The following is a 17,601-nucleotide window of genomic DNA, read 5'->3' as shown; positions in this document are numbered from 1 at the left end:
GCGACGCCAGCCTTCTGCAACTCCTCGTTAGTATAGTGGACAGTATCTCCGCCTGTCACGCGGAAGACCGGGGTTCGATTCCCCGACGGGGAGGTCTAGTCCTTTACTGCTGCCCAAAGACCCATTCAAAAGTTATTGCTCCATTTACAAGTGACACAAAGAGCTGGCCAGGGGCCCCGGGCGACATTTTTGAGCAAAAGAATTGCGTTGGCCGGGAATCGAACCCGGGTCAACTGCTTGGAAGGCAGCTATGCTCACCACTATACCACCAACGCAGGCGTTTTGCTTGTTTGCTGAACGCCACCTTAGGCGGTCAATGCTCCCAACACATTATCAGTGACTGTGTGCAGAAGAACTGAAACTCTGTCTGTTTGGACCAGCAACTGAAAAAAATGCATTAACCTATGGACCTGACCTACCAATCTCTTCATTGAAAAACAAGCTCTCTAATTCAGTGACATTCCTCAATTTATACAGACACTTTATATTTAATTATATATTACATGTTCTGTTGGCTTCTCTTTGCTTCTGTGAAGCGATATGACTCATGAGGCCGTACCTGCAAATGGGAAGCCTGTTTGCGGCGAGCAGCAGTTGCGCTGATCGGGTGCGACGCCAGCCTTCCGCAACTCCTCGTTAGTATAGTGGACAGTATCTCCGCCTGTCACGCGGAAGACCGGGGTTCGATTCCCCGACGGGGAGGTCTAATTCTTTACTGCTGCCCAAAGACCCTTTCAAAAGTTATTGCTCCAGCTACAAGTGACACAAAGAGTTGGCCAGGGTCCCGGGAGACATTTTTGAGCAAAAGTATTGCGTTGGCCGGGAATCGAACCCGGGTCAACTGCTTGGAAGGCAGCTATGCTCACCACTATACCACCAACGCAGGCATTTTGCTTGTTTGCTGAACGCCACCTTAGGCGGTCAATGCTCCCAACACATTTTCAGCGACTGTGTGCAGAGGAACTGAAACTCTGTCTGTTTGGACTCGCAACTGAAAAAAATACATTAACCTATGGACTCTACCTACCAATCTCTTCATTGAAAAACAAGCTCTCTAATTCAGTGACATTCCACAATTTATACAGACACTTCATATTTATTTATATAATAGATGTTCTGTTGGCTTCTTTGAAGCGATATGACTCATGAGGCCGTACCTGCAAATGGGAAGGATGTTTGCGGCGAGCAGCAGTTGCGCTGATCGGGTGCGACGCCAGCCTTCTGCAACTCCTCGTTAGTATAGTGGACAGTATCTCCGCCTGTCACGCGTAAGACCGGGGTTCGATTCCCCCGACGGGGAGGTCTAGTCCTTTACTGCTGCCCAAAGACCCATTCAAAAGTTATTGCTTCATTTACAAGTGACACAAAGAGCTGGCCAGGGGCCTCGGGCGACAGTTTTGAGCAAAAGAATTGCGTTGGCCGGGAATCGAACCCGGGTCAACTGCTTGGAAGGCAGCTATGCTCACCACTATACCACCAACGCAGGCATTTTGCTTGTTTGCTGAACGCCACCTTACGCGGTCAATGCTCCCAACACATTATCAGTGACTGTGTGCAGAGGAACTGAAACTCTGTCTGTTTGGACCAGCAACTGAAAAAAATGCATTAACCTATGGACCTGACCTACCAATCTCTTCATTGAAAAACAAGCTCTCTAATTCAGTGACATTCCTCAATTTATACAGACACTTTATATTTAATTATATTTTACATGTTCTGTTGGCTTCTCTTTGCTTCTGTGAAGCGATATGACTCATGAGGCCGTACCTGCAAATGGGAAGCCTGTTTGCGGCGAGCAGCAGTTGCGCTGATTGGGTGCGACGCCAGCCTTCCGCAACTCCTCGTTAGTATAGTGGACAGTATCTCCGCCTGTCACGCGGAAGACCGGGGTTCGATTCCCCGACGGGGAGGTCTAATTCTTTACTGCTGCCCAAAGACCCATTCAAAAGTTATTGCTCCAGCTACAAGTGACACAAAGAGTTGGCCAGGGTCCCGGGAGACATTTTTGAGCAAAAGTATTGCGTTGGCCGGGAATCGAACCCGGGTCAACTGCTTGGAAGGCAGCTATGCTCACCACTATACCACCAACGCAGGCATTTTGCTTGTTTGCTGAACGCCACCTTAGGCGGTCAATGCTCCCAACACATTTTCAGCGACTGTGTGCAGAGGAACTGAAACTCTGTCTGTTTGGACTCGCAACTGAAAAAAATGCATTAACCTATGGACTCTACCTACCAATCTCTTCATTGAAAAACAAGCTCTCTAATTCAGTGACATTCCACAATTTATACAGACACTTCATATTTATTTATATAATAGATGTTCTGTTGGCTTCTTTGAAGCGATATGACTCATGAGGCCGTACCTGCAAATGGGAAGGATGTTTGCAGCGAGCAGCAGTTGTGCTGATCGGGTGCGACGCCAGCCTTCTGCAACTCCTCGTTAGTATAGTGGACAGTATCTCCGCCTGTCACGCGGAAGACCGGGGTTCGATTCCCCGACGGGGAGGTCTAGTCCTTTACTGCTGCCCAAAGACCCATTTAAAAGTTATTGCTCCATTTACAAGTGACACAACGAGCTGGCCAGGGGCCCCGGGCGACAGTTTTGAGCAAAAGAATTGCGTTGGTCGGGAATCGAACCGGGGTCAACTGCTTGGAAGGCAGCTATGCTCACCACTATACCACCAACGCAGGCATTTTGCTTGTTTGCTGAACGCCACCTTAAGCGGTCAATGCTCCCAACACATTATCAGCGACTGTGTGCAGAGGAACTGAAACTCTGTCTGTTTGGACTCGCAACTGAAAAAAATGCATTAACCTATGGACTCTACCTACCAATCTCTTCATTGAAAAACAAGCTCTCTAATTCAGTGACATTCCACAATTTATACAGACACTTCATATTTATTTATATAATAGATGTTCTGTTGGCTTCTGTGAAGCGATATGACTCATGAGGCCGTACCTGCAAATGGGAAGGCTGTTTGCGGCGAGCAGCAGTTGCGCTGATCGGGTGCGACGCCAGCCTTCCGCAACTCCTCGTTAGTATAGTGGACAGTATCTCCGCCTGTCACGCGGAAGACCGGGGTTCGATTCCCCGACGGGGAGGTCTAGTCCTTTACTGCTGCCCAAAGACCCATTCAAAAGTTATTGCTCCATTTACAAGTGACACAAAGAGCTGGCCAGGGGCCCCGGGCGACAGTTTTGAGCAAAAGAATTGCGTTGGCCGGGAATCGAACCCGGGTCAACTGCTTTGAAGGCAGCTATGCTCACCACTATACCACCAACGCAGGCGTTTTGCTTGTTTGCTGAACGCCACCTTACGCGGTCAATGCTCCCAACACATTATCAGTGACTGTGTGCAGAAGAACTGAAACTCTGTCTGTTTGGACCAGCAACTGAAAAAAATGCATTAACCTATGGACCTGACCTACCAATCTCTTCATTGAAAAACAAGCTCTCTAATTCAGTGACATTCCTCAATTTATACAGACACTTTATATTTAATTATATATTACATGTTCTGTTGGCTTCTCTTTGCTTCTGTGAAGCGATATGACTCATGAAGCCGTACCTGCAAATGGGAAGCCTGTTTGCGGCGAGCAGCAGTTGCGCTGATCGGGTGCGACGCCAGCCTTCCGCAACTCCTCGTTAGTATAGTGGACAGTATCTCCGCCTGTCACGCGGAAGACCGGGGTTCGATTCCCCGACGGGGAGGTCTAATTCTTTACTGCTGCCCAAAGACCCTTTCAAAAGTTATTGCTCCAGCTACAAGTGACACAAAGAGTTGGCCAGGGTCCCGGGAGACATTTTTGAGCAAAAGTATTGCGTTGGCCGGGAATCGAACCCGGGTCAACTGCTTGGAAGGCAGCTATGCTCACCACTATACCACCAACGCAGGCATTTTGCTTGTTTGCTGAACGCCACCTTAGGCGGTCAATGCTCCCAACACATTTTCAGCGACTGTGTGCAGAGGAACTGAAACTCTGTCTGTTTGGACTCGCAACTGAAAAAAATGCATTAACCTATGGACTCTACCTACCAATCTCTTCATTGAAAAACAAGCTCTCTAATTCAGTGACATTCCACAATTTATACAGACACTTCATATTTATTTATATAATAGATGTTCTGTTGGCTTCTTTGAAGCGATATGACTCATGAGGCCGTACCTGCAAATGGGAAGGCTGTTTGCGGCGAGCAGCAGTTGCGCTGATCGGGTGCGACGCCAGCCTTCCGCAACTCCTCGTTAGTATAGTGGACAGTATCTCCGCCTGTCACGCAGAAGACCGGGGTTCGATTCCCCGACGGGGAGGTCTAGTCCTTTACTGCTGCCCAAAGACCCATTCAAAAGTTATTGCTCCATTTACAAGTGACACAAAGAGCTGGCCAGGGGCCCCGGGCGACAGTTTTGAGCAAAAGAATTGCGTTGGCCGGGAATCGAACCCGGGTCAACTGCTTGGAAGGCAGCTATGCTCACCACTATACCACCAACGCAGGCGTTTTGCTTGTTTGCTGAACGCCACCTTACGCGGTCAATGCTCCCAACACATTATCAGTGACTGTGTGCAGAAGAACTGAAACTCTGTCTGTTTGGACCAGCAACTGAAAAAAATGCATTAACCTATGGACCTGACCTACCAATCTCTTCATTGAAAAACAAGCTCTCTAATTCAGTGACATTCCTCAATTTATACAGACACTTTATATTTAATTATATATTACATGTTCTGTTGGCTTCTCTTTGCTTCTGTGAAGCGATATGACTCATGAAGCCGTACCTGCAAATGGGAAGCCTGTTTGCGGCGAGCAGCAGTTGCGCTGATCGGGTGCAACGCCAGCCTTCCGCAACTCCTCGTTAGTATAGTGGACAGTATCTCTGCCTGTCACGCGGAAGACCGGGGTTCGATTCCCCGACGGGGAGGTCTAATTCTTTACTGCTGCCCAAAGACCCTTTCAAAAGTTATTGCTCCAGCTACAAGTGACACAAAGAGTTGGCCAGGGTCCCGGGAGACATTTTTGAGCAAAAGTATTGCGTTGGCCGGGAATCGAACCCGGGTCAACTGCTTGGAAGGCAGCTATGCTCACCACTATACCACCAACGCAGGCATTTTGCTTCTTTGCTGAACGCCACCTTAGGCGGTCAATGCTCCCAACACATTTTCAGCGACTGTGTGCAGAGGAACTGAAACTCTGTCTGTTTGGACTCGCAACTGAAAAAAATGCATTAACCTATGGACTCTACCTACCAATCTCTTCATTGAAAAACAAGCTCTCTAATTCAGTGACATTCCACAATTTATACAGACACTTCATATTTATTTATATAATAGATGTTCTGTTGGCTTCTTTGAAGCGATATGACTCATGAGGCCGTACCTGCAAATGGGAAGGATGTTTGCGGCGAGCAGCAGTTGCGCTGATCGGGTGCGACGCCAGCATTCTGCAACTCCTCGTTAGTATAGTGGACAGTATCTCCGCCTGTCACGCGTAAGACCGGGGTTCGATTCCCCCGACGGGGAGGTCTAGTCCTTTACTGCTGCCCAAAGACCCATTCAAAAGTTATTGCTTCATTTACAAGTGACACAAAGAGCTGGCCAGGGGCCCCGGGCGACAGTTTTGAGCAAAAGAATTGCGTTGGCCGGGAATCGAACCCGGGTCAACTGCTTGGAAGGCAGCTATGCTCACCACTATACCACCAACGCAGGCATTTTGCTTGTTTGCTGAACGCCACCTTACGCGGTCAATGCTCCCAACACATTATCAGTGACTGTGTGCAGAGGAACTGAAACTCTGTCTGTTTGGACCAGCAACTGAAAAAAATGCATTAACCTATGGACCTGACCTACCAATCTCTTCATTGAAAAACAAGCTCTCTAATTCAGTGACATTCCTCAATTTATACAGACACTTTATATTTAATTATATATTACATGTTCTGTTGGCTTCTCTTTGCTTCTGTGAAGCGATATGACTCATGAGGCCGTACCTGCAAATGGGAAGCCTGTTTGCGGCGAGCAGCAGTTGCGCTGATCGGGTGCGACGCCAGCCTTCCGCAACTCCTCGTTAGTATAGTGGACAGTATCTCCGCCTGTCACGCGGAAGACCGGGGTTCGATTCCCCGACGGGGAGGTCTAATTCTTTACTGCTGCCCAAAGACCCATTCAAAAGTTATTGCTCCAGCTACAAGTGACACAAAGAGTTGGCCAGGGTCCCGGGAGACATTTTTGAGCAAAAGTATTGCGTTGGCCGGGAATCGAACCCGGGTCAACTGCTTGGAAGGCAGCTATGCTCACCACTATACCACCAACGCAGGCATTTTGCTTGTTTGCTGAACGCCACCTTAGGCGGTCAATGCTCCCAACACATTTTCAGCGACTGTGTGCAGAGGAACTGAAACTCTGTCTGTTTGGACTCGCAACTGAAAAAAATGCATTAACCTATGGACTCTACCTACCAATCTCTTCATTGAAAAACAAGCTCTCTAATTCAGTGACATTCCACAATTTATACAGACACTTCATATTTATTTATATAATAGATGTTCTGTTGGCTTCTTTGAAGCGATATGACTCATGAGGCCGTACCTGCAAATGGGAAGGATGTTTGCAGCGAGCAGCAGTTGCGCTGATCGGGTGCGACGCCAGCCTTCTGCAACTCCTCGTTAGTATAGTGGACAGTATCTCCGCCTGTCACGCGGAAGACCGGGGTTCGATTCCCCGACGGGGAGGTCTAGTCCTTTACTGCTGCCCAAAGACCCATTCAAAAGTTATTGCTCCATTTACAAGTGACACAACGAGCTGGCCAGGGGCCCCGGGCGACAGTTTTGAGCAAAAGAATTGCGTTGGCCGGGAATCGAACCCGGGTCAACTGCTTGGAAGGCAGCTATGCTCACCACTATACCACCAACGCAGGCATTTTGCTTGTTTGCTGAACGCCACCTTACGCGGTCAATGCTCCCAACACATTATCAGTGACTGTGTGCAGAGGAACTGAAACTCTGTCTGTTTGGACCAGCAACTGAAAAAAATGCATTAACCTATGGACCTGACCTACCAATCTCTTCATTGAAAAACAAGCTCTCTAATTCAGTGACATTCCTCAATTTATACAGACACTTTATATTTAATTATATATTACATGTTCTGTTGGCTTCTCTTTGCTTCTGTGAAGCGATATGACTCATGAGGCCGTACCTGCAAATGGGAAGCCTGTTTGCGGCGAGCAGCAGTTGCGCTGATCGGGTGCGACGCCAGCCTTCCGCAACTCCTCGTTAGTATAGTGGACAGTATCTCCGCCTGTCACGCGGAAGACCGGGGTTCGATTCCCCGACGGGGAGGTCTAATTCTTTACTGCTGCCCAAAGACCCATTCAAAAGTTATTGCTCCAGCTACAAGTGACACAAAGAGTTGGCCAGGGTCCCGGGAGACATTTTTGAGCAAAAGTATTGCGTTGGCCGGGAATCGAACCCGGGTCAACTGCTTGGAAGGCAGCTATGCTCACCACTATACCACCAACGCAGGCATTTTGCTTGTTTGCTGAACGCCACCTTAGGCGGTCAATGCTCCCAACACATTTTCAGCGACTGTGTGCAGAGGAACTGAAACTCTGTCTGTTTGGACTCGCAACTGAAAAAAATGCATTAACCTATGGACTCTACCTACCAATCTCTTCATTGAAAAACAAGCTCTCTAATTCAGTGACATTCCACAATTTATACAGACACTTCATATTTATTTATATAATAGATGTTCTGTTGGCTTCTTTGAAGCGATATGACTCATGAGGCCGTACCTGCAAATGGGAAGGATGTTTGCGGCGAGCAGCAGTTGCGCTGATCGGGTGCGACGCCAGCATTCTGCAACTCCTCGTTAGTATAGTGGACAGTATCTCCGCCTGTCACGCGTAAGACCGGGGTTCGATTCCCCCGACGGGGAGGTCTAGTCCTTTACTGCTGCCCAAAGACCCATTCAAAAGTTATTGCTTCATTTACAAGTGACACAAAGAGCTGGCCAGGGGCCCCGGGCGACAGTTCTGAGCAAAAGAATTGCGTTGGCCGGGAATCGAACCCGGGTCAACTGCTTGGAAGGCAGCTATGCTCACCACTATACCACCAACGCAGGCATTTTGCTTGTTTGCTGAACGCCACCTTACGCGGTCAATGCTCCCAACACATTATCAGTGACTGTGTGCAGAGGAACTGAAACTCTGTCTGTTTGGACCAGCAACTGAAAAAAATGCATTAACCTATGGACCTGACCTACCAATCTCTTCATTGAAAAACAAGCTCTCTAATTCAGTGACATTCCTCAATTTATACAGACACTTTATATTTAATTATATTTTACATGTTCTGTTGGCTTCTCTTTGCTTCTGTGAAGCGATATGACTCATGAGGCCGTACCTGCAAATGGGAAGCCTGTTTGCGGCGAGCAGCAGTTGCGCTGATTGGGTGCGACGCCAGCCTTCCGCAACTCCTCGTTAGTATAGTGGACAGTATCTCCGCCTGTCACGCGGAAGACCGGGGTTCGATTCCCTGACGGGGAGGTCTAATTCTTTACTGCTGCCCAAAGACCCATTCAAAAGTTATTGCTCCAGCTACAAGTGACACAAAGAGTTGGCCAGGGTCCCGGGAGACATTTTTGAGCAAAAGTATTGCGTTGGCCGGGAATCGAACCCGGGTCAACTGCTTGGAAGGCAGCTATGCTCACCACTATACCACCAACGCAGGCATTTTGCTCGTTTGCTGAACGCCACCTTAGGCGGTCAATGCTCCCAACACATTTTCAGCGACTGTGTGCAGAGGAACTGAAACTCTGTCTGTTTGGACTCGCAACTGAAAAAAATGCATTAACCTATGGACTCTACCTACCAATCTCTTCATTGAAAAACAAGCTCTCTAATTCAGTGACATTCCACAATTTATACAGACACTTCATATTTATTTATATAATAGATGTTCTGTTGGCTTCTTTGAAGCGATATGACTCATGAGGCCGTACCTGCAAATGGGAAGGATGTTTGCAGCGAGCAGCAGTTGCGCTGATCGGGTGCGACGCCAGCCTTCTGCAACTCCTCGTTAGTATAGTGGACAGTATCTCCGCCTGTCACGCGGAAGACCGGGGTTCGATTCCCCGACGGGGAGGTCTAGTCCTTTACTGCTGCCCAAAGACCCATTCAAAAGTTATTGCTCCATTTACAAGTGACACAACGAGCTGGCCAGGGGCCCCGGGCGACAGTTTTGAGCAAAAGAATTGCGTTGGTCGGGAATCGAACCGGGGTCAACTGCTTGGAAGGCAGCTATGCTCACCACTATACCACCAACGCAGGCATTTTGCTTGTTTGCATTTTTGAGCAAAAGTATTGCGTTGGCCGGGAATCGAACCCGGGTTAACTGCTTGGAAGGCAGCTATGCTCACCACTATACCACCAACGCAGGCATTTTGCTTGTTTGCTGAACGCCACCTTAGGCGGTCAATGCTCCCAACACATTTTCAGCGACTGTGTGCAGAGGAACTGAAACTCTGTCTGTTTGGACTCGCAACTGAAAAAAATGCATTAACCTATGGACTCTACCTACCAATCTCTTCATTGAAAAACAAGCTCTCTAATTCAGTGACATTCCACAATTTATACAGACACTTCATATTTATTTATATAATAGATGTTCTGTTGGCTTCTTTGAAGCGATATGACTCATGAGGCCGTACCTGCAAATGGGAAGGATGTTTGCGGCGAGCAGCAGTTGCGCTGATCGGGTGCGACGCCAGCATTCTGCAACTCCTCGTTAGTATAGTGGACAGTATCTCCGCCTGTCACGCGTAAGACCGGGGTTCGATTCCCCCGACGGGGAGGTCTAGTCCTTTACTGCTGCCCAAAGACCCATTCAAAAGTTATTGCTTCATTTACAAGTGACACAAAGAGCTGGCCAGGGGCCCCGGGCGACAGTTTTGAGCAAAAGAATTGCGTTGGCCGGGAATCGAACCCGGGTCAACTGCTTGGAAGGCAGCTATGCTCACCACTATACCACCAACGCAGGCATTTTGCTTGTTTGCTGAACGCCACCTTACGCGGTCAATGCTCCCAACACATTATCAGTGACTGTGTGCAGAGGAACTGAAACTCTGTCTGTTTGGACCAGCAACTGAAAAAAATGCATTAACCTATGGACCTGACCTACCAATCTCTTCATTGAAAAACAAGCTCTCTAATTCAGTGACATTCCTCAATTTATACAGACACTTTATATTTAATTATATTTTACATGTTCTGTTGGCTTCTCTTTGCTTCTGTGAAGCGATATGACTCATGAGGCCGTACCTGCAAATGGGAAGCCTGTTTGCGGCGAGCAGCAGTTGCGCTGATTGGGTGCGACGCCAGCCTTCCGCAACTCCTCGTTAGTATAGTGGACAGTATCTCCGCCTGTCACGCGGAAGACCGGGGTTCGATTCCCCGACGGGGAGGTCTAATTCTTTACTGCTGCCCAAAGACCCATTCAAAAGTTATTGCTCCAGCTACAAGTGACACAAAGAGTTGGCCAGGGTCCCGGGAGACATTTTTGAGCAAAAGTATTGCGTTGGCCGGGAATCGAACCCGGGTCAACTGCTTGGAAGGCAGCTATGCTCACCACTATACCACCAACGCAGGCATTTTGCTTGTTTGCTGAACGCCACCTTAGGCGGTCAATGCTCCCAACACATTTTCAGCGACTGTGTGCAGAGGAACTGAAACTCTGTCTGTTTGGACTCGCAACTGAAAAAAATGCATTAACCTATGGACTCTACCTACCAATCTCTTCATTGAAAAACAAGCTCTCTAATTCAGTGACATTCCACAATTTATACAGACACTTCATATTTATTTATATAATAGATGTTCTGTTGGCTTCTTTGAAGCGATATGACTCATGAGGCCGTACCTGCAAATGGGAAGGATGTTTGCAGCGAGCAGCAGTTGCGCTGATCGGGTGCGACGCCAGCCTTCTGCAACTCCTCGTTAGTATAGTGGACAGTATCTCCGCCTGTCACGCGGAAGACCGGGGTTCGATTCCCCGACGGGGAGGTCTAGTCCTTTACTGCTGCCCAAAGACCCATTTAAAAGTTATTGCTCCATTTACAAGTGACACAACGAGCTGGCCAGGGGCCCCGGGCGACAGTTTTGAGCAAAAGAATTGCGTTGGTCGGGAATCGAACCGGGGTCAACTGCTTGGAAGGCAGCTATGCTCACCACTATACCACCAACGCAGGCATTTTGCTTGTTTGCTGAACGCCACCTTAAGCGGTCAATGCTCCCAACACATTATCAGCGACTGTGTGCAGAGGAACTGAAACTCTGTCTGTTTGGACTCGCAACTGAAAAAAATGCATTAACCTATGGACTCTACCTACCAATCTCTTCATTGAAAAACAAGCTCTCTAATTCAGTGACATTCCACAATTTATACAGACACTTCATATTTATTTATATAATAGATGTTCTGTTGGCTTCTGTGAAGCGATATGACTCATGAGGCCGTACCTGCAAATGGGAAGGCTGTTTGCGGCGAGCAGCAGTTGCGCTGATCGGGTGCGACGCCAGCCTTCCGCAACTCCTCGTTAGTATAGTGGACAGTATCTCCGCCTGTCACGCGGAAGACCGGGGTTCGATTCCCCGACGGGGAGGTCTAGTCCTTTACTGCTGCCCAAAGACCCATTCAAAAGTTATTGCTCCATTTACAAGTGACACAAAGAGCTGGCCAGGGGCCCCGGGCGACAGTTTTGAGCAAAAGAATTGCGTTGGCCGGGAATCGAACCCGGGTCAACTGCTTTGAAGGCAGCTATGCTCACCACTATACCACCAACGCAGGCGTTTTGCTTGTTTGCTGAACGCCACCTTACGCGGTCAATGCTCCCAACACATTATCAGTGACTGTGTGCAGAAGAACTGAAACTCTGTCTGTTTGGACCAGCAACTGAAAAAAATGCATTAACCTATGGACCTGACCTACCAATCTCTTCATTGAAAAACAAGCTCTCTAATTCAGTGACATTCCTCAATTTATACAGACACTTTATATTTAATTATATATTACATGTTCTGTTGGCTTCTCTTTGCTTCTGTGAAGCGATATGACTCATGAAGCCGTACCTGCAAATGGGAAGCCTGTTTGCGGCGAGCAGCAGTTGCGCTGATCGGGTGCGACGCCAGCCTTCCGCAACTCCTCGTTAGTATAGTGGACAGTATCTCCGCCTGTCACGCGGAAGACCGGGGTTCGATTCCCCGACGGGGAGGTCTAATTCTTTACTGCTGCCCAAAGACCCTTTCAAAAGTTATTGCTCCAGCTACAAGTGACACAAAGAGTTGGCCAGGGTCCCGGGAGACATTTTTGAGCAAAAGTATTGCGTTGGCCGGGAATCGAACCCGGGTCAACTGCTTGGAAGGCAGCTATGCTCACCACTATACCACCAACGCAGGCATTTTGCTTGTTTGCTGAACGCCACCTTAGGCGGTCAATGCTCCCAACACATTTTCAGCGACTGTGTGCAGAGGAACTGAAACTCTGTCTGTTTGGACTCGCAACTGAAAAAAATGCATTAACCTATGGACTCTACCTACCAATCTCTTCATTGAAAAACAAGCTCTCTAATTCAGTGACATTCCACAATTTATACAGACACTTCATATTTATTTATATAATAGATGTTCTGTTGGCTTCTTTGAAGCGATATGACTCATGAGGCCGTACCTGCAAATGGGAAGGCTGTTTGCGGCGAGCAGCAGTTGCGCTGATCGGGTGCGACGCCAGCCTTCCGCAACTCCTCGTTAGTATAGTGGACAGTATCTCCGCCTGTCACGCAGAAGACCGGGGTTCGATTCCCCGACGGGGAGGTCTAGTCCTTTACTGCTGCCCAAAGACCCATTCAAAAGTTATTGCTCCATTTACAAGTGACACAAAGAGCTGGCCAGGGGCCCCGGGCGACAGTTTTGAGCAAAAGAATTGCGTTGGCCGGGAATCGAACCCGGGTCAACTGCTTGGAAGGCAGCTATGCTCACCACTATACCACCAACGCAGGCGTTTTGCTTGTTTGCTGAACGCCACCTTACGCGGTCAATGCTCCCAACACATTATCAGTGACTGTGTGCAGAAGAACTGAAACTCTGTCTGTTTGGACCAGCAACTGAAAAAAATGCATTAACCTATGGACCTGACCTACCAATCTCTTCATTGAAAAACAAGCTCTCTAATTCAGTGACATTCCTCAATTTATACAGACACTTTATATTTAATTATATATTACATGTTCTGTTGGCTTCTCTTTGCTTCTGTGAAGCGATATGACTCATGAAGCCGTACCTGCAAATGGGAAGCCTGTTTGCGGCGAGCAGCAGTTGCGCTGATCGGGTGCAACGCCAGCCTTCCGCAACTCCTCGTTAGTATAGTGGACAGTATCTCTGCCTGTCACGCGGAAGACCGGGGTTCGATTCCCCGACGGGGAGGTCTAATTCTTTACTGCTGCCCAAAGACCCTTTCAAAAGTTATTGCTCCAGCTACAAGTGACACAAAGAGTTGGCCAGGGTCCCGGGAGACATTTTTGAGCAAAAGTATTGCGTTGGCCGGGAATCGAACCCGGGTCAACTGCTTGGAAGGCAGCTATGCTCACCACTATACCACCAACGCAGGCATTTTGCTTCTTTGCTGAACGCCACCTTAGGCGGTCAATGCTCCCAACACATTTTCAGCGACTGTGTGCAGAGGAACTGAAACTCTGTCTGTTTGGACTCGCAACTGAAAAAAATGCATTAACCTATGGACTCTACCTACCAATCTCTTCATTGAAAAACAAGCTCTCTAATTCAGTGACATTCCACAATTTATACAGACACTTCATATTTATTTATATAATAGATGTTCTGTTGGCTTCTTTGAAGCGATATGACTCATGAGGCCGTACCTGCAAATGGGAAGGATGTTTGCGGCGAGCAGCAGTTGCGCTGATCGGGTGCGACGCCAGCATTCTGCAACTCCTCGTTAGTATAGTGGACAGTATCTCCGCCTGTCACGCGTAAGACCGGGGTTCGATTCCCCCGACGGGGAGGTCTAGTCCTTTACTGCTGCCCAAAGACCCATTCAAAAGTTATTGCTTCATTTACAAGTGACACAAAGAGCTGGCCAGGGGCCCCGGGCGACAGTTTTGAGCAAAAGAATTGCGTTGGCCGGGAATCGAACCCGGGTCAACTGCTTGGAAGGCAGCTATGCTCACCACTATACCACCAACGCAGGCATTTTGCTTGTTTGCTGAACGCCACCTTACGCGGTCAATGCTCCCAACACATTATCAGTGACTGTGTGCAGAGGAACTGAAACTCTGTCTGTTTGGACCAGCAACTGAAAAAAATGCATTAACCTATGGACCTGACCTACCAATCTCTTCATTGAAAAACAAGCTCTCTAATTCAGTGACATTCCTCAATTTATACAGACACTTTATATTTAATTATATATTACATGTTCTGTTGGCTTCTCTTTGCTTCTGTGAAGCGATATGACTCATGAGGCCGTACCTGCAAATGGGAAGCCTGTTTGCGGCGAGCAGCAGTTGCGCTGATCGGGTGCGACGCCAGCCTTCCGCAACTCCTCGTTAGTATAGTGGACAGTATCTCCGCCTGTCACGCGGAAGACCGGGGTTCGATTCCCCGACGGGGAGGTCTAATTCTTTACTGCTGCCCAAAGACCCATTCAAAAGTTATTGCTCCAGCTACAAGTGACACAAAGAGTTGGCCAGGGTCCCGGGAGACATTTTTGAGCAAAAGTATTGCGTTGGCCGGGAATCGAACCCGGGTCAACTGCTTGGAAGGCAGCTATGCTCACCACTATACCACCAACGCAGGCATTTTGCTTGTTTGCTGAACGCCACCTTAGGCGGTCAATGCTCCCAACACATTTTCAGCGACTGTGTGCAGAGGAACTGAAACTCTGTCTGTTTGGACTCGCAACTGAAAAAAATGCATTAACCTATGGACTCTACCTACCAATCTCTTCATTGAAAAACAAGCTCTCTAATTCAGTGACATTCCACAATTTATACAGACACTTCATATTTATTTATATAATAGATGTTCTGTTGGCTTCTTTGAAGCGATATGACTCATGAGGCCGTACCTGCAAATGGGAAGGATGTTTGCAGCGAGCAGCAGTTGCGCTGATCGGGTGCGACGCCAGCCTTCTGCAACTCCTCGTTAGTATAGTGGACAGTATCTCCGCCTGTCACGCGGAAGACCGGGGTTCGATTCCCCGACGGGGAGGTCTAGTCCTTTACTGCTGCCCAAAGACCCATTCAAAAGTTATTGCTCCATTTACAAGTGACTCAACGAGCTGGCCAGGGGCCCCGGGCGACAGTTTTGAGCAAAAGAATTGCGTTGGCCGGGAATCGAACCCGGGTCAACTGCTTGGAAGGCAGCTATGCTCACCACTATACCACCAACGCAGGCATTTTGCTTGTTTGCTGAACGCCACCTTACGCGGTCAATGCTCCCAACACATTATCAGTGACTGTGTGCAGAGGAACTGAAACTCTGTCTGTTTGGACCAGCAACTGAAAAAAATGCATTAACCTATGGACCTGACCTACCAATCTCTTCATTGAAAAACAAGCTCTCTAATTCAGTGACATTCCTCAATTTATACAGACACTTTATATTTAATTATATATTACATGTTCTGTTGGCTTCTCTTTGCTTCTGTGAAGCGATATGACTCATGAGGCCGTACCTGCAAATGGGAAGCCTGTTTGCGGCGAGCAGCAGTTGCGCTGATCGGGTGCGACGCCAGCCTTCCGCAACTCCTCGTTAGTATAGTGGACAGTATCTCCGCCTGTCACGCGGAAGACCGGGGTTCGATTCCCCGACGGGGAGGTCTAATTCTTTACTGCTGCCCAAAGACCCATTCAAAAGTTATTGCTCCAGCTACAAGTGACACAAAGAGTTGGCCAGGGTCCCGGGAGACATTTTTGAGCAAAAGTATTGCGTTGGCCGGGAATCGAACCCGGGTCAACTGCTTGGAAGGCAGCTATGCTCACCACTATACCACCAACGCAGGCATTTTGCTTGTTTGCTGAACGCCACCTTAGGCGGTCAATGCTCCCAACACATTTTCAGCGACTGTGTGCAGAGGAACTGAAACTCTGTCTGTTTGGACTCGCAACTGAAAAAAATGCATTAACCTATGGACTCTACCTACCAATCTCTTCATTGAAAAACAAGCTCTCTAATTCAGTGACATTCCACAATTTATACAGACACTTCATATTTATTTATATAATAGATGTTCTGTTGGCTTCTTTGAAGCGATATGACTCATGAGGCCGTACCTGCAAATGGGAAGGATGTTTGCGGCGAGCAGCAGTTGCGCTGATCGGGTGCGACGCCAGCATTCTGCAACTCCTCGTTAGTATAGTGGACAGTATCTCCGCCTGTCACGCGTAAGACCGGGGTTCGATTCCCCCGACGGGGAGGTCTAGTCCTTTACTGCTGCCCAAAGACCCATTCAAAAGTTATTGCTTCATTTACAAGTGACACAAAGAGCTGGCCAGGGGCCCCGGGCGACAGTTCTGAGCAAAAGAATTGCGTTGGCCGGGAATCGAACCCGGGTCAACTGCTTGGAAGGCAGCTATGCTCACCACTATACCACCAACGCAGGCATTTTGCTTGTTTGCTGAACGCCACCTTACGCGGTCAATGCTCCCAACACATTATCAGTGACTGTGTGCAGAGGAACTGAAACTCTGTCTGTTTGGACCAGCAACTGAAAAAAATGCATTAACCTATGGACCTGACCTACCAATCTCTTCATTGAAAAACAAGCTCTCTAATTCAGTGACATTCCTCAATTTATACAGACACTTTATATTTAATTATATTTTACATGTTCTGTTGGCTTCTCTTTGCTTCTGTGAAGCGATATGACTCATGAGGCCGTACCTGCAAATGGGAAGCCTGTTTGCGGCGAGCAGCAGTTGCGCTGATTGGGTGCGACGCCAGCCTTCCGCAACTCCTCGTTAGTATAGTGGACAGTATCTCCGCCTGTCACGCGGAAGACCGGGGTTCGATTCCCTGACGGGGAGGTCTAATTCTTTACTGCTGCCCAAAGACCCATTCAAAAGTTATTGCTCCAGCTACAAGTGACACAAAGAGTTGGCCAGGGTCCCGGGAGACATTTTTGAGCAAAAGTATTGCGTTGGCCGGGAATCGAACCCGGGTCAACTGCTTGGAAGGCAGCTATGCTCACCACTATACCACCAACGCAGGCATTTTGCTCGTTTGCTGAACGCCACCTTAGGCGGTCAATGCTCCCAACACATTTTCAGCGACTGTGTGCAGAGGAACTGAAACTCTGTCTGTTTGGACTCGCAACTGAAAAAAATGCATTAACCTATGGACTCTACCTACCAATCTCTTCATTGAAAAACAAGCTCTCTAATTCAGTGACATTCCACAATTTATACAGACACTTCATATTTATTTATATAATAGATGTTCTGTTGGCTTCTTTGAAGCGATATGACTCATGAGGCCGTACCTGCAAATGGGAAGGATGTTTGCAGCGAGCAGCAGTTGCGCTGATCGG

General features: G+C 48.2%; 24 non-coding genes across 24 annotated transcripts; all 24 read right to left on the bottom strand.

Annotated features, from left to right (window-relative positions):
• Positions 1 to 203: 203 nt before the first annotated feature.
• Positions 204 to 275, bottom strand: trnag-ucc (transfer RNA glycine (anticodon UCC)). Its single transcript has one exon. It is a non-coding gene; the product is annotated as a tRNA-Gly (tRNA).
• A 536-nt stretch (positions 276 to 811) lies between these two features.
• On the bottom strand, positions 812 to 883 carry trnag-ucc (transfer RNA glycine (anticodon UCC)). Its single transcript has one exon. It is a non-coding gene; the product is annotated as a tRNA-Gly (tRNA).
• Positions 884 to 1,411: 528 nt separating this feature from the next.
• On the bottom strand, positions 1,412 to 1,483 carry trnag-ucc (transfer RNA glycine (anticodon UCC)). Its single transcript has one exon. It is a non-coding gene; the product is annotated as a tRNA-Gly (tRNA).
• A 536-nt stretch (positions 1,484 to 2,019) lies between these two features.
• On the bottom strand, positions 2,020 to 2,091 carry trnag-ucc (transfer RNA glycine (anticodon UCC)). Its single transcript has one exon. It is a non-coding gene; the product is annotated as a tRNA-Gly (tRNA).
• A 1,734-nt stretch (positions 2,092 to 3,825) lies between these two features.
• On the bottom strand, positions 3,826 to 3,897 carry trnag-ucc (transfer RNA glycine (anticodon UCC)). Its single transcript has one exon. It is a non-coding gene; the product is annotated as a tRNA-Gly (tRNA).
• A 527-nt stretch (positions 3,898 to 4,424) lies between these two features.
• trnag-ucc (transfer RNA glycine (anticodon UCC)) lies at positions 4,425 to 4,496 on the bottom strand. Its single transcript has one exon. It is a non-coding gene; the product is annotated as a tRNA-Gly (tRNA).
• Positions 4,497 to 5,032: 536 nt separating this feature from the next.
• trnag-ucc (transfer RNA glycine (anticodon UCC)) lies at positions 5,033 to 5,104 on the bottom strand. The gene has a single exon. It is a non-coding gene; the product is annotated as a tRNA-Gly (tRNA).
• A 528-nt stretch (positions 5,105 to 5,632) lies between these two features.
• Positions 5,633 to 5,704, bottom strand: trnag-ucc (transfer RNA glycine (anticodon UCC)). Its single transcript has one exon. It is a non-coding gene; the product is annotated as a tRNA-Gly (tRNA).
• A 536-nt stretch (positions 5,705 to 6,240) lies between these two features.
• On the bottom strand, positions 6,241 to 6,312 carry trnag-ucc (transfer RNA glycine (anticodon UCC)). Its single transcript has one exon. It is a non-coding gene; the product is annotated as a tRNA-Gly (tRNA).
• A 527-nt stretch (positions 6,313 to 6,839) lies between these two features.
• Positions 6,840 to 6,911, bottom strand: trnag-ucc (transfer RNA glycine (anticodon UCC)). The gene has a single exon. It is a non-coding gene; the product is annotated as a tRNA-Gly (tRNA).
• A 536-nt stretch (positions 6,912 to 7,447) lies between these two features.
• Positions 7,448 to 7,519, bottom strand: trnag-ucc (transfer RNA glycine (anticodon UCC)). Its single transcript has one exon. It is a non-coding gene; the product is annotated as a tRNA-Gly (tRNA).
• Positions 7,520 to 8,047: 528 nt separating this feature from the next.
• On the bottom strand, positions 8,048 to 8,119 carry trnag-ucc (transfer RNA glycine (anticodon UCC)). Its single transcript has one exon. It is a non-coding gene; the product is annotated as a tRNA-Gly (tRNA).
• Positions 8,120 to 8,655: 536 nt separating this feature from the next.
• trnag-ucc (transfer RNA glycine (anticodon UCC)) lies at positions 8,656 to 8,727 on the bottom strand. The gene has a single exon. It is a non-coding gene; the product is annotated as a tRNA-Gly (tRNA).
• Positions 8,728 to 9,963: 1,236 nt separating this feature from the next.
• On the bottom strand, positions 9,964 to 10,035 carry trnag-ucc (transfer RNA glycine (anticodon UCC)). The gene has a single exon. It is a non-coding gene; the product is annotated as a tRNA-Gly (tRNA).
• A 536-nt stretch (positions 10,036 to 10,571) lies between these two features.
• trnag-ucc (transfer RNA glycine (anticodon UCC)) lies at positions 10,572 to 10,643 on the bottom strand. The gene has a single exon. It is a non-coding gene; the product is annotated as a tRNA-Gly (tRNA).
• A 1,734-nt stretch (positions 10,644 to 12,377) lies between these two features.
• Positions 12,378 to 12,449, bottom strand: trnag-ucc (transfer RNA glycine (anticodon UCC)). Its single transcript has one exon. It is a non-coding gene; the product is annotated as a tRNA-Gly (tRNA).
• Positions 12,450 to 12,976: 527 nt separating this feature from the next.
• Positions 12,977 to 13,048, bottom strand: trnag-ucc (transfer RNA glycine (anticodon UCC)). Its single transcript has one exon. It is a non-coding gene; the product is annotated as a tRNA-Gly (tRNA).
• Positions 13,049 to 13,584: 536 nt separating this feature from the next.
• Positions 13,585 to 13,656, bottom strand: trnag-ucc (transfer RNA glycine (anticodon UCC)). The gene has a single exon. It is a non-coding gene; the product is annotated as a tRNA-Gly (tRNA).
• A 528-nt stretch (positions 13,657 to 14,184) lies between these two features.
• Positions 14,185 to 14,256, bottom strand: trnag-ucc (transfer RNA glycine (anticodon UCC)). The gene has a single exon. It is a non-coding gene; the product is annotated as a tRNA-Gly (tRNA).
• A 536-nt stretch (positions 14,257 to 14,792) lies between these two features.
• On the bottom strand, positions 14,793 to 14,864 carry trnag-ucc (transfer RNA glycine (anticodon UCC)). The gene has a single exon. It is a non-coding gene; the product is annotated as a tRNA-Gly (tRNA).
• Positions 14,865 to 15,391: 527 nt separating this feature from the next.
• Positions 15,392 to 15,463, bottom strand: trnag-ucc (transfer RNA glycine (anticodon UCC)). The gene has a single exon. It is a non-coding gene; the product is annotated as a tRNA-Gly (tRNA).
• A 536-nt stretch (positions 15,464 to 15,999) lies between these two features.
• trnag-ucc (transfer RNA glycine (anticodon UCC)) lies at positions 16,000 to 16,071 on the bottom strand. Its single transcript has one exon. It is a non-coding gene; the product is annotated as a tRNA-Gly (tRNA).
• A 528-nt stretch (positions 16,072 to 16,599) lies between these two features.
• Positions 16,600 to 16,671, bottom strand: trnag-ucc (transfer RNA glycine (anticodon UCC)). Its single transcript has one exon. It is a non-coding gene; the product is annotated as a tRNA-Gly (tRNA).
• A 536-nt stretch (positions 16,672 to 17,207) lies between these two features.
• trnag-ucc (transfer RNA glycine (anticodon UCC)) lies at positions 17,208 to 17,279 on the bottom strand. Its single transcript has one exon. It is a non-coding gene; the product is annotated as a tRNA-Gly (tRNA).
• Between the last annotated feature and the right edge of the window lie 322 nt (positions 17,280 to 17,601).

Source organism: Pseudorasbora parva, chromosome 2 (genome assembly GCF_024679245.1).
Source record: "Pseudorasbora parva isolate DD20220531a chromosome 2, ASM2467924v1, whole genome shotgun sequence".
In the NCBI taxonomy this organism is placed as follows: Eukaryota; Metazoa; Chordata; class Actinopteri; order Cypriniformes; family Gobionidae; genus Pseudorasbora; species Pseudorasbora parva.
Note: the sequence above shows the minus strand (reverse complement) of the source record. Positions and strands in the feature narration are given on the sequence as shown.